Here is a 26,209-nt window from a genome sequence, read left to right on the forward strand (position 1 = left end):
GGTAAATGCAATACCAGCTTTAACTGTTGACCCTTGCCTAGTCCTAACCAGGTGATGCACTCAACACATAGTGAATGTCTGTGTTGCAGGCTGTGAGCTCTGTGCTCCGAGCTGGCTGCTACAAGAATGAGCGGGAACTCTCCTATCCCCTGTCTTTATAATGCGTGTGCTCTCACTGGTGATTGGCTGCGGTGTTGTGTATGCTGATTGGTCCCACTGCATGTCCATCAGTGTGTGTGTCTGCACCGTAATATACTGGTGTATATTATGACACAACTGTTGGAGTAGAATGGATCTTTTCCTCCTTGAGGTTATTTATATACCCACAATGCAGTTTGTATCAAAGCATCATAAACACATCACATGATGGTGTTATTTTTCTTTAAATGCAGTAATCTGTTTCCATTGCAACTTTTCAATGCTTGGAAATTTTGCAATAATCTGTTTACATGATTGGCTCATCCAAGTTTTGTGGCATCACAGCATTCTGAATTTTGAAAATGGTCTTTTAATTTTTTTCAGGTAGATAAAATCAGCAGTTTGGAGTGTTTTCCTGCTCCTGGAAATGTTTACTTAATTGCACGATATTGTTTTTATTTAGATTTTGTTCAGCCATTTGTCTCACCGATATTTTCTCCGTTTCATGAAGACACTGGGGGAGAAATGTGTTTGCTTAGCACTACTTCTGGCAGCACTGTGCAAACTTCTCTCGATTCCTTGGGGTAGGCAGTGCCGCAGGTTGCTACCCACATGGTCCTGGTGGCTTTCTTCAGTGATATCAATGGTGAATGCTACAAGGGTCATATAAGTAGCAGCCTGCAGGGCTATTTGCCTGGGGAATTGAAGTAAGTCTGCATATAGCGCTATGTAAGTGAATTTCTCCCCAGTGGACTCTCGTTGCAGTGCAAGTCCCCGGGCACCTGCCCCTCAGCACCTTACCTAAATGAGTATTCATGTCAGAAAAAGGTGTCTTGGCTTCATAGTTATTATTCTGAAGGTAGCAGATGACATTAATAGGCTCAGTTTGATACAATAATGGAGTTCAAAGAAGCTGACGCAGGCTACCATTCAGGTCGTCATTACCTTAATTAAGATACCAATTCTGAACATGGATTCATCAGATTATACTAGACTGCTCAAAGTTGAAATTGACAACTGGTGCAGGAAGAAACCTCAACTCATCAGTTTATATTTTCCCAAATCTAAAACTGGAAGGCGGCATGAATGCAGCAGAGAATGGCAGCATGCCTTGAGTTCTGATTTTTGCTTCAATGCTGATTTCAAAAAAGTGACTGAAATCTTAATGCCTGCAAATCAGGAAACACAAAAGTGGAACAAATGGGTCTTGTTTTTATAGAAACCTGTGAACACAATGACTATGTTGTGTTCAAAATCGCAAGAAAAACAACCTTGCCTGTTTGTCAAAGAAACAGATATAACTTTCCATCCCTATATGTGGAGGGTTTCTATCCAACCAGAGATAACTTTCCACCAGTCTCTACTTCTGTGTGCTTTCTAGGCTAATAGAATGCTCAATAAGGTCCTCAGAGGAAATGCAGCAGAAACTATGTACGTTTTTACCTTTTCAGACATTTCAGTGCTCCCTGCATGCTATATGTTAGCTTTGAGGTCAGGTCAGTGGACAGATCACTGAAGTACTCAGAGGGTGAGAGTAAAAGGGAAAGAAAAATTGAGAGAGAAAGACAAATAAAGGGTGAAGTAAAAAAAAAAGTTGGCAGTTAGCATGCAGAAGTCGCTCAATACTTTGAGAAACATATGCAATACAAATTGTCGAAGAAAGGCATGGGGCACAATTCTCCGGAAACATTTCCAAGCGTGGTAGTGAGCGGGAATTGCCGCGAGCTTCCCGGCGCTCACCCCAGCAGTTCAATGTTAATTGGTCCATTTAACGAGGCCTCACGGGCTTCTCGCCGCACATGAAGGCTCGGCAGCTGACTCACCCACACCACACTCGCCAGCCCCCCGTTAACAAGGTTGAGCAGCACTTAAGCTGCATCGCAAGCAGTTGCCCGCGCATTGCCCCCGCAATGCCCCCCACCCTCCTATGGTCACCCCTGCGGAAGGTCCCTCAGCCGAGGGTCCCTCGCTCCCCCCGTCCCCCACCGAGCTCTGGGTGGCAAGACCACCGCCCCGGGTTCTTTGCATGTGGGCAATGATGGCTACTCACCTCCTCGTTTCCCCACAGAAGCCCTTCCGCCAGGTTCACGTTTCTCAAAAGGAGTACTAATCGGCGCCAGCTTGAGCACTTGTTGGGGAGGCTGCTGAATGACAGGAGGCTGTTGGATATGGGGTGTCTCCCGTCAATTTTATGGAAATTGGGCTTAAGTGCTGATAATTGGTTTCTCGCCACGCTATGGCGAGATCCCGATTTCGCCTACGGGAGCAGATCGGTTGCATCACAAACTGACGCCTGACTCGGTTCTCATCTTTGGCCTCAACTGCTATTCACCGGCCTCGATTCACTTGAGCGAGAGCGTAACGAGGCGCAGAATCATGCCCATGGTTTTAAAAAACAATTTACATGACTTTACCAGAAAGGGTGCTTGTTGCTGGTGAAGAGATTATAGTGTTTGACTACATGGAATATATAAGCAGTAGATTATTGCCAGCGACTTAAAACCCGGAGACTTTCTTTGTATGAATTTAGAGTACACACTTCTTTTTTTCCAATTCAGGGCAATTTAGCGTGGCCAATCCACCTAATCTGCACATCTTTGGGTTGTGGGGGTGAGACCCAAGCAGACACCGGGGGGGGGGGGGCTGGCGATGTGCAAACTCCACATTACAGTGACCTGAAGCCAGGATCGAACCCAGTTCCTCGGTGGCGTGAGGCAGCAGTACTAACCACTGCGCCACCATGCCGCCCTAGAACCCAGAGACTTTCTTAACGAAAAAAGGTATTCAAATCACCTGAACTAATTTTGCTCTGAGATTTACTTACGCCAAAAATGCAGATGTCGATTTAACCCTATTCAAACCAGCAGAAATTGAGCAAGCAGTTAAAATCCTGTTGATTTCCTGCCTGGGCTGGATCCCGCCACTTCCAATTTTTACCAACAGATCTGGGTAGGTATGCTCAAAGCCCATGGCGACCTTCTCTAATGTTACTGGTCAGAATCCAACTATATCATCAGGCCCTGACTGCAATTCTGACTCTGGCCCTAATAGAAAACCACTGTGACTTTCAGTCAACGAAGGCCTGTCAGAAGATGATCAGAAACAAAGTTTTATTTTCTTTGTTGGGCCAGGAGGAGCACAGAGGAGGCAACTCGAGACCACAGCTTTCATACTTTTGAGCTATATTGTCACCTTGTGTAGGTGCACACCCAAAACCACTTTGCATCAAGTAACAGGATAAGTGCAAGAAAATGTGGTAAATGAGACCAATTATAGATTAAAAGGCCTGATTAAAACTCGAAATGTAATTACTTCTGGCGTGCACTGTTTGTATAATATTATTTTATGTGCTATTTACCTGCAACTATTAACTTTTTTTTGTAAAACAACTGGGTCAAAATAGCAAAGAAAGGTATTTTATGCAAACAAGCTATCAGAGGAAATGAAACTCCCAGGTTGTTATTTCTGTGGAAAATGATGGGAGTTTGAGATAAATGTCACAAAATATTGTATATCAGAGGGAAATGGGCTTTACAGAATTGAGTCTGCTAAAAACAGTCTCCATTTTGGCTTCCCCGCTCAGTTCAACTCTCCAAAGAAAAATTCAAAGCAAATTTCAGTCCTAGTTTTATTCTTTGTGGCAGTGTTGTTTTTTTGTAATCAAAATATAAAATAAATTCATCGTGGATGACTTCAGAGTTTTGAGAAAATGAAACTTGAAAATGGGTTTATTTTTAAGCGATTTTCAATTGTTGCTGTGCTCTGAATGTTAACATTTCAACAAGACCAGGACTGAGAAATAAACGTTCAAGGCTTTGAATGGCTTAAATTAAAAATGTAAAACTAGGTCAAGAAAAAAAAGCAACATGTATAACGTAACATATATCTAGCAAGTGTGCATTTCCTGGAAAATGCTCCTTTACATAGATCAGCATAAAGGAGGAGGAGCATTGTGACATAATTGTTGGTCTTCAGTAAATTGCGATAGGGTTCACAACCATGGAGCAGCCTTGAATCTTTGATCAGAATGCAAACTTGACCCCGCACGTTGCACAGCTGAGAAACTATTGGAAACTCCGATAGTTAGGCTACTAAAAATCACAGGTCACAATGTCCAAAGTGAACCGGTATTTTCTAAGCATATGCAAAACCATGCCTTATTTGGCATTTTTCTGTGTACAATTGCTCTGTGTGCCTGCAATTAACAATATGCCAAATAGATATGTAATGTTTTAGATTCATGCTAAGCAGGGTAGCACTGATCTTTCCCTACCAGTGTTGCCTTTTTTTGTTTGTGATGGAGAAACAGGTGTCGTAGGTTTAATGTACAATTTGTCATTCTGCATGATTTCAGAAACAGTTTAATCAGATATTTGCCCAGCTCCTTTTCGAAGATATTAATCTCCTCAATCTCAACAGTTAACGTTGACTGTCTTATATTGTAGCTAAATGTTCTAGGCTCCAAAATTATTATAATGTATTAGGATCCTGATGGATCTTTATACTGGTGGTGGGGGAGGGTGTGGTGGTGGGATTGTTGAGTAGGTGGTGAACACTTAATTCTGGGAAGAGAGGTCCTGCTATTTGTTACACTCAATTTACATTTCGCCTTAAGTTCCACCTTTATGACTTTTGCCCTTTCCTCAGTCCCATTTAACACTTTAACCTGATTTCACCTGAGTGCCTGTGCTTTGAAAAGTGGATGACTGCTATATCTATCCATGAACCTCTTGATATGAATGTGGTTCTTTTCTAAGGGCTGCAGAGTCTGAGGAAGGACCTTCAATATATTTATTTTCCAAGTGTGATCTTTCCACACCCTTGATCTGCTTGCTGACTGTCTTCTATCTCTAGAAACCTCTGAAAGAACTGAATAAAGTACATCTTGGTGCTTATGTGCTGAGGAATGTCTGGATTCTCAGAACCATCTTTTGCTCTCCCACTAGTTAAGAGAGATGGATATTGATTGCCACTGTCCTGCAGGGAAAGAGGCCTCATGGAATTATGAATATTTCTTAATCCCTGGGGGTAAGTATGCTGAATATCCTGCAACTCTTCCAAAATTGTGTCATGGAGATCTTGAATCCATAGATTTTCATTTTACCACTTGAGCTCTAAATGCCACCAGTCAAATCTTGCGCATTGAGGTGATGATTTGCCTCTAGACCTTTCTGCTGTATCCATGTAAGCAAAAATTCCTCCATTACCACTTACATTGTTGGCCACTCTGCACCATTGAAAAGTCCACTCTGCACCATTTAAAAGTTCACTCTGATATTCCTACAAAGCATGCCAGGTAATGCAGTTTTTCAGAGAACCTTGCTTGTCCTTCAAGTGACCTTGATGCTGCGTCTTCACATGGCAGGGTTTCTATGATCATCATCTCGAAGCTCTTCAGCCAACTGCTAGCATTTCCTTACTTTTCTTCAGGAATTCCTTTCTCTGCTTCCATGGCCTCTTCCTCTGGCTTCCTTGTACATTATGCAGCACCAAGTGCCAGCTGAGTGGGTTCCTGAATATCAGTTGCCTCCTGCTCTTGCTCTGTTAATGGACAAATATCTATGTCCTTCCTTTTTCTATAACTAAGGGAACAGAATGAGTGACACATTAGTATATTTGACAACTTTGGGAGAACTCCTTTCACTTCTCTTCCAAGGAAATGCATACTTTTTATTGATTCTTTGGTGACATGTCATAGGAGCATACACTTTCCATTTTCTCCCTAGGCTTTAACCGTTAAATCTGTTTCTACATTTTAGGGATAATATTGGTCTGTAGTCTGTAATGTTTTAAATACAGATAAATGACAGTTTGCTGCCATCAAATTTACCTTTGCTGACCTTGTGAGGCCAGTAAACCTACTGCACTGGAAAGAGAGAGTGTAACTATCTTCCTCTAATTAGTTCTGGTTTAAACAGTTTTAAATAGTGCTGATATGTCCTCAAAAATGTTTCCCCGCTGGTTCTCCAAGCCACATCTCACCAATTTCCTGTGAATCCAGGCCTTGTTTGTGCCCAGAAATACTTTAATCTTTTGAGCCTCTACTTTCTGGTGGGGCCAGTACCAGAGCCATTAGCGCAGGTGGAAATTCTGCCCTGTCTTGCATCTGCCTGCAGATCAGAGGACTAAAAATGTCAGAGCACATAAGCTTTTTAAAAGTATAAAGCGACATTTAGAGTAAGTCAGAATGCATGGTCAAAAAGATTAACATAATTGCATCAGTGTCATTCTTTTTAAAAATAAATGTAGAGTACCTAATTCATTTTTTCCAATTAAGGGGCAATTTAGTGTGGCCAATCCACCTAAACTGCACATCTTTGTGTTGTGGTGGCGAGATCCACACAGACACGGTGAGAATGTGCAAACTCCACACGGACAGTGACCCAGAGCCAGGATTGAACCTGGGACCTCGGCGCCGTGAGGCAGCAATGCTAACCACCAGTGTCATTCTTTCTTTCTTTGGAGATGCCCAGCGAAGCTCACTTGAACCTGCCATTTGCTCACAAGATGGCAAGCAATTCATTTGTTTTCTAAATGGAATGGTTGTTCTGTTTCAATAAAAACAGGTACCAGTGGCCTAAAGGTCAGTGATAGCCTGTGCTCAACAAAAGGCACAACCTTCACTAAATGTAACCAACAAGACTTTGAGAAAGGCCATGGAAAATCAGTTGCATTCAGCTTCTTATGAAAAGAATATTCTGTTGTCTGACAAAGGATTTTGGCAGTTTCTGTACGATTACAGATTCTGCAAAGGATTTCAGCAGTTGGGGCTGGATTGATGCAAAGCTAGAATTGGGCAAAATAAACTTAACCCTTTTAGTATTCATCCTATTCACAGTACTGAAAAAATTAATTATTATTTAAATTCCACAAAATACTATTTGCTCTTCACACCCAATTTTGAATATTCTAAAGTGAAATGATAAAAACACATGCAATGCGGTAGTTTCGTCAGTCCAGATTGCATACCCTGCAATCATCTTCTGTATATTTTTATTCCCATGTAGAATTAGTACTTCCATTGTTCTCATGAAAAACATGTCATTTTGAGATGTTCTCCTTTTGGCTGATATCACAGGTTGTTTTTTAATAAGCAGTTAATGCAGTATTCTGACACCAAGAATTGAGAATAGCAGTGGCAAAGTGCAGATAGGTCTCAATTAACAGCTAGTATTTATAGAGTGTGATTTTCTAGAATTAGTTACAGAATTATAGTTTTTCTTATTTTATGCAACGCCCATCTGTACGCGATTACAGATTATGTTGCAAACGCAGTGTTAAATATGTGTTATTTTCTCCTGTGCAGTTTTTATTCCAGTCATGCCTGTTGCCCTTCATTGCAGATTTCTAGACCATAGTTTTAGTATATAATTTTTTGTTTTAGAAATTAAAGTTTAACTGTAGGAAATGCGATTAAAGCAGTTTGCACTATTGCACTTAAAAGTTTGGGGTCATGTTGCTTTAAGAGGTTAACAGCTGAATAGGTAAGATCATAAAACTTAGCTGTAGACGCGATGACTACACTGCTTACAACACTGTTTTTGTTTTGTGTGTTAGAGCTAAATTAATTTAAAATCTATTCAGTTAAATTTGAAAGGTTATGAATTCCAATTTTTTCATCAGATTAAAAAATAAATTATAAAATTAGGGATAATTGACCAAAAGGAGAGTTTGAGGATAGCCCAGAATTTTACTGGGTCTTTTCTAGGAGAGGTTTTTTGTGCAGTTTGGACCTCATGTGGTTTACAGCACTCCAAGAGATAGCTGAAGTAATTGATAGTTAAAGTGGCCTGCACTGTAAGCAGAGCCAAACATGAACTTCATCATTGTCCCCGTGGAAGTTGTGTGAGGTTTAGAGTAGACTTCTCCCATCCTGGGACTGTCTTGTGGCAGCGACGGGAACGTGGAGTGTTTCCCACAGCGGAGGCCAGCAGGAAAACATGCCACATTTTCTGGCCCCGACCCCATTAATTATGCAACTGGTGTTTTGTGTCGTACTCCACAGCAAAGCAGGCCTGATGGTACATAGTCTGCCAATTTATCAGGGTGCCATATTGAAAAGACACACAATATCACTGACCCACTCTTAAAGAAAGAAGGTGGACCTCCGGAAAATGAAGATGTGCCTCTGGGAGCACTGCGAGGTGGGACGATGGACCTCCTGAGAAAGAAGATTGATCACCAGGAACATTCTGAGGCTGGAAGATAGACCCCATCACGTTTGTTCTAGAGCATGAAAGTATTCTTTTTTCTTCGAGAAATAACTAAATTGAAAAAAAGCTTCCGCTGTAATAATGGTAGAAAAGAAACCCCCTTCCTAGCAGTGCTGTTATATTAGTCTCAAAGCTGTCTTGCTTCTTATCAAGTACGTCTCTGATCCTTGGTAGTCCACCATGGTAAGAAGATTCTCTTTGCTTACCTTGGGATAAGACTGTCCTTTTGGTGCTGCATTTGACTGGTGGATTATAATCACTAACTTGGCTTCAAATGTAACATTGTTGATCTCATGGCTCACAATAGAATGATTCCTTTAATCAATAACACAAATTTAGACCATTAACCCTCAAGATTTCTGGAGTCTTATTTTGACACGGTTGGACATGCTAACCTCATTGAGAAACTGACTTCTTGTAATACGTCTGGGAAGATCTTAAACTGCAAATCAGACTTCTTCACAGATCGGGCTGAATTTTACGAGTTCCTGGCAGACATGTTTCCCATGTGGGTGGGGGGAGGTTGGCACATAAAATAGGGTGGGCGCCTGATTGTTGGAGCTGGTGTCAATCAGATCAGCGCTTTATGGCAGCGGAGCAGGTTGGAGTGGAGCAAGTCGGGTCCCCGTCAAACTTTATTCAGTCTCAGGTCATAAATGAATGTTCACCTTCTGACACCTATAAGCGGAATTCAGTTGATATTCTGTGAGTTGGCCAAAAGTGTCTTAAAAATATAGTTAACTAAAGGCCTCTGCTAACTGTAAGATGGACCTCTAGCATTGTCAAGCTAAAAAGAGAGAGGGAATTCATAAACAGAAGATTCTAGATTTTAAGAATATTAGAACCAGGAAAGCTCTGACCTGGATGATTACGCTTAATATGCTAGCGATGCTTGAGTTGAATGGGAGTCTACAACAATGGGACAGTTGGAGGAGACGTAAAGATAACATTACTGGAAGAAGCCTGAAGGTCCTGGAAATTTCAACCCTTCTCTGAATCTTTGAAACAGTAATTGATCCAATTGATCTTCCAATTTCTGATATGTACCTGATTTGAGTTTTAGAGGTGCAATCAAATGGGTGTAGAAGGAAATTTGAATGAGGAAGTTTGGTTTAGAATTCAACTAACTGTATACATTGTACCTTTAATATCTGTAATGCAACTGACTATTTAAGATAGAGGGCGCGATTCAACCAAAACGTTTCTAAGTGTCATTTTCGATGTTTTTGGCAGGGTGTTTCTTGCTGTCTTTTTGGGTGAGGTCCACACTGCTATTCAACCACACTTAATCTTTTTTGGGGCCTTGGGGAGTTTCTGCCCGAGAAATGTTTCCAACACTGCGGACCTGAAATCGTTGGTGAGACAGGCTTCTTGAGATCGAGGAGCCATTTTGAATGCCCCAATCTCTAAGTGAGCTTTAGGGTCTCACACCCATGGGCAATATCACACCCCACACACATGGGCATTACCCCCCCCCCCCCCCCCCCCAGGTGAGGATGCCCCGCTATGGGGTCACTGAGGGCCTCCTCCCTATTCAGGCTTCCCCACACCACTTATGGATCCCCCATTTCAGGGCCCCACCTTTCACCTCCCCCAACATTTATTAGGCCCACTTAAAACCCCCTTCACCCCCCCAACCCTTCATACCCCCTTTCTCAGGCATGGCCCCGTCAGGTCCAGGCCCTTGGCAGTGCCACCCAGGTACCCTGGCAGTGCTAAGGTGCCTGGGTGCCAGAGGGAGTGTCAGGATACCATCTTGTCCCAGAGTATCCAGGGGTCTCCAAAGACCTGATAGACCACACAGGTGCTGTTATGCCTGGCCCACATTTGTTAGACCAGTACTAAACAGTGTCCTGGTGAGGTCTCCCAGGCAAGGCCATTAGTTCCCAGGCCCCGGGACAATACGGCGAGTGCCCGGGTACCACCCTGCCCAAAGGGCATGCACTTGGGGCCTCCAATCCACTGGGAAACCCCCACAAGTACCGTTCCGTCTGTCCCCGTTTCTGGAGACAAGTGCTGAATGCGCTCGCCCAAGATCACTGAGGCAAAGGAGATTGATCCCATGCCACAGGTAACTCAGGACTCTGCACATTAAAGTGAGACTAGCTGTCTCGCTTTAATATGAGATGTGGGCGGGATTCACATCACAACAACTCGCGAGATTACATCAGATCTCGCGAGGCGTTGTGAGCCAGATAGATCCCGGAAGCTCCCAGTTTTTATCGGCCACGCTGTGCCGTGGCAAGCTACTTTTCGGGCGCAGCATGACCCCTGGGTATTCAGTTTCCAAAAATGATAACACACCACCTTCTGCTACATGGTTGATTCCCTCTGAATCATAAACTGTAACCGAATCACTGCAGGCAGTTGCAAAGAAAATAAGCAATTAGTGTTACCGAAATGACCAAGTTTAAAGCCGTTTCAGAAGCATTAACCTATAATAAATCACTTTTATTAACCATATAAAAGTTCAAAATATTGCCTTTAATTACATTCATTTTGCCAACATGGTCATACTTAACCTATGCTGTAACACTCACATACCAAAAATCCAAAGGTGGAAAGAATACTGAATGGGAGATTTCAAAAATCACTCAACCATATTAATAATATTGATATTCTGAAGGCCACCTTCTAATGGAACATTTAATCCCATTTGGCAATATGAAGAAAACACATATACAGCTTGGTTTTAGATACAGTAAAGTTGAAAACTGGTTTTAGACACAGTGCAGCTGATGGGAAATTTGATGAGGATTTTTTTTTCATGTCATAATCCCCATTGCAACATTGGAATGATCAAACAATCACTCTCCCTGTAATAACAGGACTGGAGCAGAACTAAGAGAGTTGCTGGTGTTTTGGCCAGACTACAGTGTTTGTGCTGTGTTTATGTTCTGACCAGCATCAGAAACAGGCTAGATTGAAGGAAAAATTAAGCTGTAAACGGTACGTAACAGTTTAGACTTGGCAAATGATGGCAGGCCAAATTCTGAGGAATATTCTTGCTAATAAGTAAAATTTGAAAGCTTAACTGTCCTCTTCTGAATGCAAGTCCTTCCCCGTACTTCAACAGCTATAAATAGAATTCCTTATAGAATTGAGGCACTAGCACCTGTGAAGAAGAGTGATTACAAGTAATCAGTTAACTCCATTCAAGTCTTGAAAGCACTGCAGCACATAATGTAGAACTTATAAATGAACATATATATAATATTGTGCCTGGCAGCAATGTAGAGCAGGCTCTGTTCCCTCAATCCTTCAGTGAAGAGCCAGAGACCAGCAGCACTGACGGAGAACAGACTTGCTCAGTGCAGTTTCTTGGCTGATATAAATCAATGCTTTGAGGTTGTTTCCATATTAATATATATAGGGACAATTAAAGGGAACTGCCACAGCTTCCAGTATGCTCAATAAGAATAAAGCATTATATAACACCATGCTCATTGCACAATGTACCTATTGAATCCTATAATAAGCCTTTTGGTTGACTCTGAAAGCCAGATTTCAAGACTTCTGAGAATGAGATCCACTACAAATAAAAAGGTTTTCCAAATATGCTTGCCAAAAAAATCCTTCTGGCTTTTGGAGAATCACTGAGGTTGTGACAGTCCGTTGCTCCTCTTCCACCCTGCCCCCTCCCCCCACTCACCCACCACCATTTTCTTAACACAGACCCTTTGTAAGTGTAGAAAGGGGCAAACAAATTGTTTAAACAGGAGGACAAAAAGTGGATTCAATAGTATCCTTCAAGAGGGAATTGAATACACACTTCACCAAGATGAAACTGCAGGAATATGGGGAGGATCATGGGCAGTGGGGCTAACTGGATTTTTCTGTGAATGACACTGTGGAGAATTGTTGTGCTGCCCTATTCTATCCTTCCACCACGGGTGATGACTATTACAAAAAGACCCATGGTGACAATTACAAGGGGTTGGGCGGTGACGATTAGAGGAAGACGGGTGGTGACTATTACAAGGAGACACGTGGTGGCTATTACACGGGGATAATCGGTGGTTATTACAAGGGGTTTGGCGGTGACTATGACAGGGAGGACAGGCGTGACTATTACAAGGGGTTGGATGGTGACTATTAAAAGAGGACAGTCGGTGACTATTAAAGGGGGGGAAGATCAGGGACTATTACAGGGGACAGGCGGTGACTATTACAGGGGGAGCAGTGACTATTACAAGGGGAGGGGCAGTGACTATTACAAGACGTTGGGCGGTGACTATTACAAGTGGTCGGACGGGTGACTATTACAAGGGGTCGGATGGTGACTATTAAAAGAGGACAGTCGGTGACTATTATAGGGGGGACGGATAGGGACTATTACAGGGGACTGGCAGTGACTATTACAGGGGGGGCAGGGACTATTACAAGGGGAGGGGCTGTGACTATTACAAGGTGTCGGGCGGTGACTATTACAAGGGGGCATGCGGTGACTATTACAAGGGAGTGGGCGGTGACTATTACAAGGGGTCAGTCGGTGACTATTACAAGGGGTCAGTCGGTGACTATTACAAGGGGTCAGGCGGTGACTATTACAAGGGGTCAGTCGGTGACCATTACAAGGGGTCAGGCGGTGACTATTACAAGGGGTCAGTCGGTGACTATGCAGGGGCTATTATGGGGCACGTGCATATATTAAATGGAGACAGACAGGGTTTACAGGTAGGAAACAGGATGTGGCACAGCAGGACCATCAAGTGGATTATAGGGGAACAGGAGGACCGTCAGGTGGGTTACAGGGTAACAGGTGGGGTATTACTGGGAGCAAACAATGGCTATTATGGAGTAGGTGTGTTTATGAAATACGGACAGGCGGGGTTCATTACAGGTGGTAAACAGGGAGTATCGCAAGAGGACAATCGGGTGTTATTACCAGGGAACCACTTGTGTGTGATACAGGAGGACAGGCGGAATGTATTGTAGGACAGTCAGGTGGTATTATGGGCGACAGGCAAGATATAACAAAAGGGGTATTATAGGAAGACACCAGCGGCGCTCAGGACCCGGGTTCGAATCCGGCCCTGGGTCACTGTCCGTGTGGAGTTTGCACATTCTCCCCATGTCTGCATGGGTTTCACCCCCACAACCCAAAGATGTGCAGGGTAGGTGGATTGGCCACGTTAAATTGCCCCTTAATTGGAAAAAAATAAATAATTGGGTACTCTTTAAAAAAAAAAAAAAAAAATTTTAATTATAGGAAGACAAGCAGAGGGACAGGTGAGGTATATTACACATGGCAGATGAGGATGTGTTATAGGTGGCAGGTGGAGATCGGTGAGCATGCTGCTCCCATATGTTTTTCACCCTGGTTGGGATTGAATTTTACTCCCAACCCATAAAGGAAAGAAGTCAGCAGTGTAATGCCTAAAGAAGATGTGATAATTTCTGGCTTCTTGCACTAAATATTCACATGTGATGAAAGTTATTGGTATCTATTACAAGTAGACTTATGTGTCTTTACTGCCTAATATCCAGTTAGAATATAGCGTGTTCCAGAAACCACCATAGAGAGTAGGGGTATTTTCACATGGGAAACTGTGATGATAAGTAGATTGTCATCTGTTTTATCATCTTTGTGTAAATGATAATATGTGTATAACTGTTGCAGTTCCAGCATCCGACCAGCAGTGGTGCAAATATGCAGGCACATGACCCGGACGCACCATATGTTCAGGGAGAAGGTGTTAGTAAGGAGTTTGTACCAGTGGCATATTACAGTAGCTCTGTAGTATCTTAGTGTAAGTTAGTGTTAGACCATTATTTCCAATTGTTTTGATCTTAGAGATTTTAGTAATTCGTTAGTGTAGTATTAGTAATGAGTACCTTTGTTTATAAAGCAAAGTCTAATGTTCTTTGTTCACACTACAATAAGATTAAACATCAGCCGAATCAAAGAATTTCATGGTACCAGAAGTGGGGAGTCGAAAGAGGACAGTTATGGACAGTTAGGTACATTGAGAAGACACAAGAGAACAATCAGAGACTCGGAGAAAATCGGCTGTAAAATGAAATACTACCAGGATTGTCGAAGTGAGATGGAAGCATTGAAGACTCCCAACCAATTGCTCACAACTGGTCATGTAGATGCGAACGGCATGCTTTCAAGCAACTGTTCACTTTTTACATGCAGGCTCTTGGTCTCCAAGAAGCTTCAGACAAAAGAATAATAGCGGGGTGGCATGTGGCACAGTGGTTTGCACTGGGATTGCGGCGCTGAGGACCCGGGTTCGAATCCCGGCCTTGGGTCACTGTCCGTGTGGAGTTTGAACATTCTCCCCATGTCTGTGTGGGTTTCACCCCCACAACCCAAAGATGTGCTGGTTCGGTGGATTGGCCACGCTAAATTGCCCCTTAATTGGAAAAGAAAAATAATTGGCTACTCTAAATTTATTTTAATAAAGAGAAAAATAGCGCTCCTAATGACAGTAGCCGGTCCCCAAGCAATTAATTTGTACAATACTTTTCACTTCACTTCGGAGGAAGACAAGAAGAGCTACTTAAAGATAATCGAGCAATTCGATAACTGTTGTTATCCTCAAGAAAACAAAACATTTGAGCGTTACATGTTCAAGATGAGACTGCACAAATCGAGTGAAACATTTGACTGTTTTGTCACGGATCCTCTTCTCAAAGCGTAATCCTGCAATTTTGCAGTCCACCATGAGTCATTGATAAAAGACCAAATCGTATACGGTTTACAATGTGATTTTAAAAAAAAATTAAAAATGTTATGTGCCCAATTAATTTGGTCCAATTAAGGGACAATTTAGCGTGGCCAATCCACCTACCCTGCACATTTTTGGGTTGTGGGGGCGAAACCCACGCAAACATGGGGAGAATGTGCAAACTCCACACGGACAGTGACCCGGCGCTGGGATTGAACCTGGGACCTCGGCGCCGTGAGGCACCAATGCTAACCACTGCACCACTGTGTTACCTGATGGTTTACAATGTGATTAACCAGTTTAGCCCAGTTGGCTAGAGAGCTGATTTTGTGATCCAGAGCAAGGCCAACAGTGTGGATTCAATTCCCGTACCGGCTTGAAGTTATTCTCAACCTTGCCCTCACCTGTGGTGTGGTGGTCCTCAGGTTAAATCACCACCAGTCATCTTTCCCCCACAAAGGACAGAGCAACCTATGGTGATACGGCATGGTAAGGTAACACATGGTTAGCACTGTTGCTTCACAGCTCCAGGGTCCCAGGTTCGATTCCGGCTTGGGTCACTCTCAGTGTAGAGTCTGCACGTTCTCCCCGTTTCTGCATAGGTTTCCTCCGGGTGCTCCGGTTTCCTTCCACAGGTATATAGAGTTATATCAACACAGTTAGTAAAAATGTAAATACGTTGAAGCTACAAATGCATCTAAAAAGAATAAAATTTCCAAAGAAAGGGGTGTGTGATGATAAGTAGATTGTCATCTGTATGTAAATAATAATATATGTATAACTGTTGTAGTTCCAGCATCCGACCAGCAGATGGTGCGAATATGCAGGCACATGAACCGGACGCACCATGTGTTCAGGGAGAAGGTGTTAGTAAGGCGTTTGTAGCTTCGCATATTAGAGTAGCTCTGTAGTATCTTAGCGTTAGACCATTATTTCCAACTGTATTGATCTTAGACATTTTAGTAATTCATTAACATAGTGTTAGTAATAAATAAGTTTGTTCATAAAGCAAAGTCTAATGTTCTTTGATCACACTACAATACCAAGATTCAACAGCCCAATCAAAGAACATTACAGAAACTACATTAAAACAGCGGTAAGGGGTTGGGGGGAGGGAGTCTTTGTGTGTTAATTAGGGTTAATTTTGTGTGTTAATGGCGACTATCGGTGATCCCTGATTCCTTTTTGTCATTTGTTTGTGTGAACATGTGGGCTAATGTTTGGGGTTTGGTGGGAGGATGGGATCGTTGTTATTGATATGGGGATTGACATATTTGTTACTGATTATTGTTTATTATTGGTGGGTGTAAATTTGGGAGAAAATGTGAAAAAGGAGGAGAATCAAAAAAATATTTTTTTTTAAAAACAGAAGAGCCTAAAATGAGGGTGATGCCCTTATTACCTTGTTAACTATAATAATAAGGGACTGTAAAATTAAGTTAATTTATTTTATAAAATTAGTTAATAACATTGTATTCCCTATTTTTAAAGGCTTTTTAAACATACATAAAACGGACAGTCATCAAATGTGTACAAAACTAGGAAAGTTTTGTTTCAGGCGCACGGGGCATTGTTTTTTTAAAAATTTAGAGTACCCAATTATTTTTTTTTTCAATTAAGGGGCAATTTAGTGTGGCCAATCCACCTACCCTGCACATCTTTTGGGTTGGAGGGGTGAAACCCATGCAGACATGGGGAGAATGTGCAAACTCCACACGGACAGTGACCCAGGGCCGGGATTCGAACCCGGGTCCTCAGCGCCATAGGCAGCAGTGCTAACCACTGTGCCACAGTGCCACCCGCACGGGGCATTGTTGAGACCACATTTGGAGTGCTGTGTGCAGTATTGGTCACCTTATTTAAGGAAGGATGTAAATGCGTTGGAAGTAGTTCAGAATATTTACCTGGAATGGGTGTGTTGTTGTATGAAGAAAGGTTGGACAGGTTAGGCTTGTATCCATCGGAGTTTAGAAGAGTAAGAGGCGACTTGATTGAAACATATTAGACCCTGAGGGAAGCACCTGTCTAAACGCGCTCATCACGCGACTCTGTTCCAGTTTGGTTAGATTACCGCGCACCATCTAAGGCAGAGATGGATAGTTTCTTGGGGTGAGAGGTTATCAGGGGCAGGCGGGATGCAGGTTTGAGGCTACTATTGGATCAGCCAGGATCTTTTTTTTTAAAGATGTTTATTAAGAATTTTTAACAAAATTTTCAACCATACAAAAACAACCCCCCCCCGGTAACACAAAAGAAAGAAAGCTCGCATAGCAAGACATGAACATGGCAAGTCAATGTGATACAGAACTTTGTACATTTGGATGATTCATGTATTTTCTTGCTCAAATGCCCCCCAGAAAAGCCCCCCTTCCCCCTCCCTCCCTCCCTTCCCCCCCTCCCCCCAAGAAAGATGTCCCCCCCCTTCCCCCCTTGGGTTGCTGCTGCTGCTGTCTGGCCTTCATCTAATGCTCCGCGAGATAGTCTAGGAACGGTTGCCACCGCCTGTAGAACTCCTGCGCAGACCCCCTCAAGGCAAACTTAATCCTCTCCAACTTGATAAACCCTGCCATATCATTTACCCAGGCCTCCACGCTGGGGGGCTTAGCCTCTTTCCGCATTAACAAGATCCTTCGTCGGGCTACTAGGGACGCAAAGGCCAGAATGCCGGCCTCTTTCGCCTCCTGCACTCCCGGCTCGTCCACTACTCCAAATAGTGCTAGCCCCCAGATTGGCTTGACCCGGACTTTCACCACCTTAGATACTGTTCCCGCAACTCCCCTCCAGAACCCCTCCAGTGCCGGGCATGACCAAAACATATGGACATGGTTCGCCGGACTTCCTGAGCACCTCCCACATCTGTCCTCCACCCCAAAGAACCTACTCAGCCTCGCCCCCGTCATATGCGCTCTGTGAACTACCTTAAACTGTATCAGGCTAAGCATGGCACACGAGGAAGAGGAATTAACCCTACTTAGGGCATCAGCCCACAGCCCCTCCTCAATCTCCTCCCCTAGCTCCTCTTCCCATTTACCTTTCAGCTCCTCTACCAAAGCTTCCCCCTCTTCTTTCATCTCCTGGTATATCGCCGACACCTTGCCCTCCCCGACCAATACGCCCGAAATCACCCTGTCTTGAATCCCCTGTGCCGGGAGTAGCGGGAATTCCCTCACCTGCCGCCTCACAAACGCCCTCACTTGCATGTACCTGAAGGCATTTCCCGGGGGTAGTCCAAATTTCTCCTCTAGCGCCCCTAAGCTCGCAAATGTCCCATCGATGAACAGGTCCCCCATTCTTCTAATCCCTGCCCGATGCCAGCTCTGAAACCCCCCGTCCATCCTTCCTGGGACAAACTGATGGTTATCCCTGATCGGGGACCACACCGAGGCTCCCATCGCTCCTCTATGTCGTCTCCACTGCCCCCAGATCTTTAACGTTGCCGCCACCACCGGGCTCGTGGTGTACCTTGTCGGCGAGAGCGGCAGCGGTGCCGTCACCAGCGCCCCCAGGCTCGTTCCTTTGCAGGACGCCATCTCCAACCTCTTCCACGCTGCTCCCTCTCCCTCCATCACCCACTTACGGATCATCGCCACGTTGGCTGCCCAATAGTAGCCACCCAGATCCGGCAACGCCAACCCTCCTCTATCTCTGCTACGCTCCAAGAACCCCCTCTTTACCCTCGGGGTCTTGCTCGCCCACACAAATCCCATAATGCTCGTGCTTACCCTCTTAAAGAAGGCCTTGGTAATCACAATTGGGAGGCATTGGAATACAAAAAGAAACCTCGGGAGAACCACCATTTTAATCGACTGTACCCTGCCCGCCAGCGAGAGTGACAACATGTCCCACCTTTTAAAGTCCTCCTCCATCTGTTCTACCAGACGCGTCAAATTAAGTTTGTTCAGTGCCCCCCAGCTCCTAGCTATCTGAATCCCCAAGTATCGAAAGCTCCTTTCCGCCCTCCTCAACGTTAGGTCGTCTATCCATCTTCCCTGATCCCCCGGCTGCACCACAAAGAGCTCACTCTTTCCCACATTGAGCTTATAGCCCGAGAAGTCTCCAAACTCCCTTAGGATCTGCATGACCTCAACCATCCCCTCCACTGGATCCGCCACATACAGCAACAGGTCGTCTGCGTACAGCGACACTCAATGTTCCTCTTCCCCTCGGACCACCCCCCTCCATTTCCCCGACTCCCTTAACGCCATGGCCAAAGGTTCAATTGTTAATGCAAACAGCAGAGGGGACAGGGGGCACCCCTGCCTCGTCCCTCGGTACAGCCAGAAATACTCCGACCTCCGCCGGTTCATGACCACACTCGCCACTGGGGCTTTATACAGGAGCTTAACACAACTAATAAACCCTCCCCCGAACCCAAACCTCCTCAACGCTTCCCAGAGATACTCCCACTCTACTCGGTCAAAGGCCTTCTCCGCGTCCATGGCTGCCACAATCTCTGCCTCTCCCTCCACCGATGGCATCATTATCACATTTAGGAGCCTTCGCACATTGGTATTTAGCTGCCTACCCTTTACGAATCCCGTCTGGTCCTCGTGAATCACCCCCGGCACACAGTCCTCAATCCTCGTAGCCAACATTTTTGCCAGCAACTTAGCATCTGCGTTGAGGAGCGAGATCGGTCTATACGACCCGCATTGCAGTGGGTCTTTATCCCGCTTCAAGATCAAAGAGATTGTCGCCTCCGACATTGTCGGGGGCAGGGTCCCCCCCTCCCCTGCTTCATTGAAGGTCCTTACCAGCAACGGGGCTAACAGGTCTACATACTTCCTATAATATTCCACCGGGAACCCATCCGGCCCCGGGGCCTTCCCCGCCTGCATGCTCCCCAGTCCTTTAACCAGCTCCTCCACCCCAATGGGCGCCCCCAAACCAGCCACCTCCTGCTCCTCCACCCTCGGGAACCCCAGTTGGTCCAAGAATCGTCGCATCCCCTCTTTTCCCCCGGGGGCTGGGACCTATACAGCTCCTCGTAAAAGGCCTTAAAAGCCTCATTCACTTTCCCCGCACTCCGCACCGTAGTTCCCCTGCCATCCTTGACTCCACCTATTTCCCTCGCTGCCATCCTCTTACGGAGCTGATGTGCCAGCATCCGACTCGCCTTCTCCCCATATTCATATATCGCCCCCCCTGTGCCTTCCTCCACTGTGCCTCTGCCTTCCCTGTGGTCAACAGGTCAAACTCCGTCTGGAGACTTTGTCTCTCCCTGAGTAGTCCCTCATCAGGAGCCTCTGCATATCTCCTGTCCACCCTTAAAATCTCCCCCACTAACCTCTCTCTTTCCCTGCCCTCTCTCTTCACCCTATGAGCCCTGATGGAGATTAACTCTCCCCTGACCACCGCCTTCAGCGCCTCCCATACTACTCCCACCTGCACCTCCCCGTTGTCGTTGGCCTCCAGGTACCTTTCGATGCACCCCCGCACCCTCCCACACACTTCCTCGTCTGCCAACAGTCCCACATCCAACCGCCACTACGGGCGTTGGTCCCTCTCCTCCCCCAGCTCTAGCTCCACCCAATGCGGGGCATGGTCTGAAATGGCTATGGCCGAATACTCCGTTCCCTCCACTTTCGGGATCAATGCCCTGCCCAAAACAAAAAAATCTATCGGGGAGTAGGCCTTATGAACGTGGGAGAAAAAAGAAAATTCTCTGGCCAAAGGCCTGGCAAAATCTCCACGGATCTACTCCCCCCATCTGATCCATAAACCCCCTGAGCACCTTGGCCGCCGCCGGCCTCTTCCCCGCCCTAAATCTGGAACGATCTAATGCTGGGTCCAACACCGTGTTGAAATCCCCACCCATTATCAAGCTCCCTACCTCCAAGTCTGGAATACGCCCCAACATCCGTTTCATGAATCCAGCATCGTCCCTGTTTGGGGCGTATACATTTACCAAAACCACCTCCCTCCCCCCCGACTAGCCATCTCCTATCTTAGGCCAGTCCCGTGCCCGCGCCTGCCGCACCCTCCAGTCCCCCAGACGGGGAACCCCCGCCCCGACTACCTCTTCCATTTTCAGTTCCCCCCTCGGCCAGTGCAGCAGCAACCCTGTTGTCCCCCCCTCTCCCCCTTCCCTCCCCCCTCCCCGCTAGATCCGCAACTAGCACTTTTGCTCCCCCATACTACTCCCGTGAGTCAGCTGACTTCGGCTGACCCCGGCTTCCCCCGCCTTCCCGTTAATCTCCCCCGTGTGGGAATCTCTCATCCTCCTTACCTTCCTCCATCCCCCCCCTCCCTAGCGCCGGAAAAAGCCCGTGCTTTCCTGAGCCAGCCTCGCCCCCTGTGGCGCAGCTCCTGTTGCGGCCTTATCCCAGTTCCCCCATCCCCGAGTCTCACCTCCCTCCAGCACCGACGTCCACATTTCCCACTATCTCGTCAACAGAAATTTTTTTTTTAACAAGAACTTTTCCCACATCCCCATCCATCATCCCACCCATGAAACATTCTTTACCCATATTTACAACCCCGTATACAGTCTACATCCCCCCCACAATCACAGCCCCTCAGTTCGAGTCCAATTTTTCCGTTTGGATAAAGGTCCAAGCCTCTTCTGGCATTTCAAAATAGTGGTGTCGGTCCTGATAAGTGACCCACAGTTGCGCAGGCTGCAGCATGCCGAACCTGACTCTTTTTTTGTGCAGCACCGCCTTGGCCCAGTTGAAGCCAGCTCTCCTCTTTGTCACCTCCGCACTCCAGTCCTGGTAGACTTGGATCACCGCATTCTCCCATCTACTGCTCCGCACCTTCTTGGCCCATCTCAGGACACTTTCTTTGTCCGCGAAGTGATGGAACCTTGCCACTATCGCCCTTGGCGGCTCATCAGCCTTGGGTCTCCTCGCCAGGACCCGTTGAGCGCCTTCCAGCTCCAGGGGGCTCGGAGAGACCTCCACACCCATCAGCGAATGGAGCATCGTGCTCACGTACGCCCCGGCATCAGCTCCCTCCACTCCTTCGGGGAGACTCAGAATCCGGAGATTCTTCCTCCTCGACCTGTTTTCCAGGACCTCGAGTCTCCCGGCCCACCTCCTGTGCACCGCCTCGTGCGCCTTCATCTTTACCGCCAGGCCAAGATCTCGTCCTCGTTCTCATTAGTTTTATCCCTCATCTCACGGAGCTCAACCGCCTGGGCCTTCTGGGTCTCCTTCAGCCCCTCGATCGCCAACAGCATTGGCGCCAGCACCTCCTTTTTAAGCTCCTCCACACATTGCTTGAGGAACTCCTGCTGGTCCAGCCCCCATGCTGCTCGATCTCCGCCCTCCGCCATCTTGTTTTTTTTCCCTCGTTTTTGCCGCTGCTCCAAAGCCTCTTTCTCCGACGCTCCACCGCTAATCCCTGCCATACAACGTAAGGGGGACCTTACTTCACCTTCCCACACGGGATTCAATCAAAAAATTCCGTTGGGGCTCCTCTGGAGAGCCCAAAAGTCCGTGATAGCGGGAGCTGCCGAAATGTGCGGCTTAGCTCCGCATCGACGCAACCGGAAGCCAGCCAGGATCTTATTAAAAGGCGGAGCAGGCTGAAGGGGCCAAATGGCCTACTGCTATTCCTTGTTTGTGTCTATTTTCTTTGCATAGTTTTTACGCTGGTAAACTTTTTTTTAATCCACCCTAATTTGAAAATTAACTTGTGGCCTTTCATTATTTACTTGATAAATTAGCTCTGACAGTTTTGGTTGTTCACTTTAATGAAATAATTATGTGTGTGCCTCCTCTCTCATACAGCAATTGTTCTTTAGTCTATTTGAATGAATGTCACTGCCAATGAGGCATCCAGAGGTATCCAGGCTTGTAAAATTGGCTTTCTTTCTCATCACAAAGAAGCAGAGAACTGTATATAGTGCTGGCTACTAGTACAGTGTGTGAGAGGCTGGAGGAGGGAAAGGGCAAGACTCTTTTTGAGAAAAGCCATAGATTTGTTTCCCCCCCCCCTTAAAAAATGAAAATACATTATCATGTATTAATTCTGTAATTCTTAATGACTTATTAATTTGTAAAAAAGAGACCTATCATTTCAGTTCATCAGGTCAATCACGCATTGCAACCCCTCATGTGGAGAATCATTGGTGCATTACTCGTGTTCATCACCTGGGAACAGTCATATGCTTCCTTTTTGAGTAATGGATTGATTTGTAATGTTAGGGATTTGTGGGCTGTCACACCAATTTGATTTTTCAGATGATGTTAGCTCCAATAAAAGTGGCCTTTTGCCCCCTTTCTCATGTAAAACCTCATCCTAGCTGCTTAGCTTGAAGTGAGTAAAGCATCTAAGGACCGTAGTACCCGATTGCTGGTGCATATAGCTTGCTATAGTCTCTATAAATGATAGAACTAACTTTACACTGTGTAACAAATATGGAAATATCTCAGACGATTGTCAGACTGCATATTAAACATTTCAGGGCTTGCTTAATTTAAGCAAATCAGATGTCAAATTACGCCTGTTAAAAATAATCATTCAACATATACAATTTAGACTGAACATTGAAAATGGAATAAATGCAGTGTATGAAACTTAACACTCAGATGTTATCATAGCACAAAAGGTCCTGAAATGCTGGGGTGACAGTCAATCCTCGCTTTCATGTCGGTTGAAGAATATCCCGATTCTTTATCTTGTAGGAATTGTAGAATACTGTACAATCAACCTATCAATCGCTGACACTCAGGGTAACATCTCGATCCTGTTGCCCTTGGCAGCGGTGATGTTGGGACATGTTCAGTGAACTATCAAAGGTTATTGCTTAACTGGCTTTGTCACACTGATATTAGAACACACATCAGGCAGCTCAAATGTCCCTGTCTAACACTGACTCGAACAATCTCTAGCCACTCATCATTACAGGGCTTATTGTTCCATTATGAAGAGGAAAATGCTTCAGGCCACATTGATTTTACAGAACTGGCTTTCAATTGTAGGAAGAAACTCCATACGTTTTTCATGTAGTTTACAAATATAGTTTTCCTTTCTGCTGGGTATGTTGTGTTGTGCTGCTTCGGATAACACAGGCTGCTATTTGATGCAGTCTTAACTAAAGGATGCTCCAGACTCTGAAATGAGTTCAACGTGTTTGTTGAACTATTAACACAGTTCTCAAATGAGTTCGACTCTCTGCTAATCTAACTGTAGTAACTCAGTCTAACTGTACCAGCTTGCTCTAAGCCACGTGCTGGGGTGTGATGCTGCTGATCAACCCTGTCTAACTCTCTAGATGTCTGTCTGTGGAAAGAGGCAGGGTGTGAGTGCCTCATCCCTTTTATAGTGTTTATGTCATGCCCCCTTGTGGTGATGCCACCTCTGAGTGTCCTGACTGCCCATTGGTTGTGTCCTATTCTGAGTGTTCATTGGTTGCATGTTTGCATATCATGACAGGGTACACGACACTTAAAAAAAAAACCTGTAATAAAATCTGCACGATAAATCTGTAATGGATACAATGGACACCATCTCACTTTGCTGACACAGCACCTTTCAGACAGGTTCCTTGTATTAATAATGAGGATGTGAAATTGGTGGATTGCGTTATTGTAACTCTCGAGAAAGAGCTCAGAATCAAAATTTAAATTTTCATTAATCTGTGGCAAAGCATCAATGCAAAATGCATCAATGAAATTGATTGAAGGGATATGTGTGCTTGCGGAAAAGGAATCAGACGGTTAAATTTAAGGGACTCGCCAGCTCACAATTAAACCAGGGCAGCAACCTTTTAAAATCTGTTGAATTCTCTACCTATGAATCACTGATTTTTAAAAAATCTTCAGAAGAATTGCAAACAATCAGGAGAAATTGGATAGACTAGGGTCGGTTTCCTTAAAAACAGCGGAGGCTAAGGGTTGACCTAATTGAGGTGCGAACAATTATGAGGGACCTAGACATGCTGGACAGGAAAGACTTGTTTACCCTGGCTGCGGGGGTCAGTTACCAGGAGACATAGATTTAAAGTGATTGGAAGGAGGATTAGAGGGGACATGAGGAAAAACTTAATCACGCAGAAGGTGATGGGCATCTGGAATTCGCTGCCTAAATTGGTGGTTGGGGGTGAAATGCTCAACTCATTTAAAAGGTACCTGGATCGGCAACAAAACTGCTCCAACCTGCAAGGCTACACACCAGGGGCTGGAAAATGGATTATAATGAACGGCTAGTTTCTTTTTTCTCTTTTTTTGGGCCGTCACAGACAGGATGGGCTTCTTTCTGCACCATAACCTTTCTATGGTTTCTAATTAAAAGTTTAATTATTCTTTTCTACTACAGGAATGTTTTTGATTGATTGTTTATTTTGTGTCATATTGGGCAATTGGGATTGAACTGGATTTAAAACAAATCTGAATTTATCTTCTATTGTATCTACTGAAAGTGTGAACTCATATGAATTACAGGCACGAATATTCTGCGTTGTAAATCAGTCGGTCACTTTGAACCTGTTGGGAACAGGGTTTGACCGAGCAAGCTGCAGATTTCAAATTCAGGAACGACAGGTTAAAAATAACATTTATAGAATGGATTGTACTGCTCATCTCTGAAAAGACAGCGTGCTTTGTTACATGGCAGTCAGTACTGACTTGGATTAAGTAGATGGTCTACCATGTGTGTATAAAGTCAACCAGTGATGAATAATAGTGGGAAAGGAAGTGCAGTAGAAGAGTGAGCTCATGATCCAAGGAATTTGGGGAGGATTTCTAAAATGTGATCATTTTTATTCGTATCGTGGTTCCCTCATCCATAATGGACATTCTCAAATTCGGTATTATTCTTCCCCATAAAGGAAGGCAGCGTGTTGTGTTGTGTTCTCTGCTCCATAGATGAACCAACACGGTTGCAGATGGTACAACTCAGTTTTATTACTAACAATATTTACAATGATTAAACTGATTACTGTGGTTCGTTCACTACCCTTGAATCTGTGGACCTAGCCCTAACACTATCTTGGAGAAGCACTCAGCACAAAGTGAATGTCTGAGTCGCTTGCTGTGAGCTCTGTGCCCCGAACTGTCTCCTGTTGGAATGCCTGGGAAGTGTTGTGTTCCCCGTTTTATAGTGTGTATGCTCTTGCCTGTGATTGGCTGTGGTGTTGTATGTGTATTGATTGGTCCGTTGATCTGTCCATCAGTATGTATGTATGTTTGCACCATGATGTTTACCTGAATATCATGACATCCCCCCCTT

At 45.0% G+C, this 26,209-nt stretch overlaps 1 protein-coding gene and 1 long non-coding RNA gene across 3 annotated transcripts in view; one reads left to right on the forward strand and one right to left on the reverse strand.

Annotated features, from left to right (window-relative positions):
* Positions 1–26,209, forward strand: part of arhgef3 (Rho guanine nucleotide exchange factor (GEF) 3) — a 520,666-nt gene that overhangs the window by 375,014 nt on the left and 119,443 nt on the right. The window lies entirely within an intron of this gene.
* Positions 10,831–26,209, reverse strand: part of LOC140388379 (uncharacterized) — a 62,893-nt gene continuing 47,514 nt past the window's right edge. The window contains exons 2-3 of the long non-coding RNA XR_011934165.1: positions 15,436–15,657; positions 10,831–11,466 (exon numbers count right to left, since the gene is read on the reverse strand). This is a non-coding gene — a long non-coding RNA (uncharacterized lncRNA). The remainder of the gene's footprint in view (positions 11,467–15,435; positions 15,658–26,209) is intronic.

Source organism: Scyliorhinus torazame, chromosome 13, assembly GCF_047496885.1.
Source record: "Scyliorhinus torazame isolate Kashiwa2021f chromosome 13, sScyTor2.1, whole genome shotgun sequence".
Lineage (NCBI taxonomy): Eukaryota > Metazoa > Chordata > Chondrichthyes > Carcharhiniformes > Scyliorhinidae > Scyliorhinus > Scyliorhinus torazame.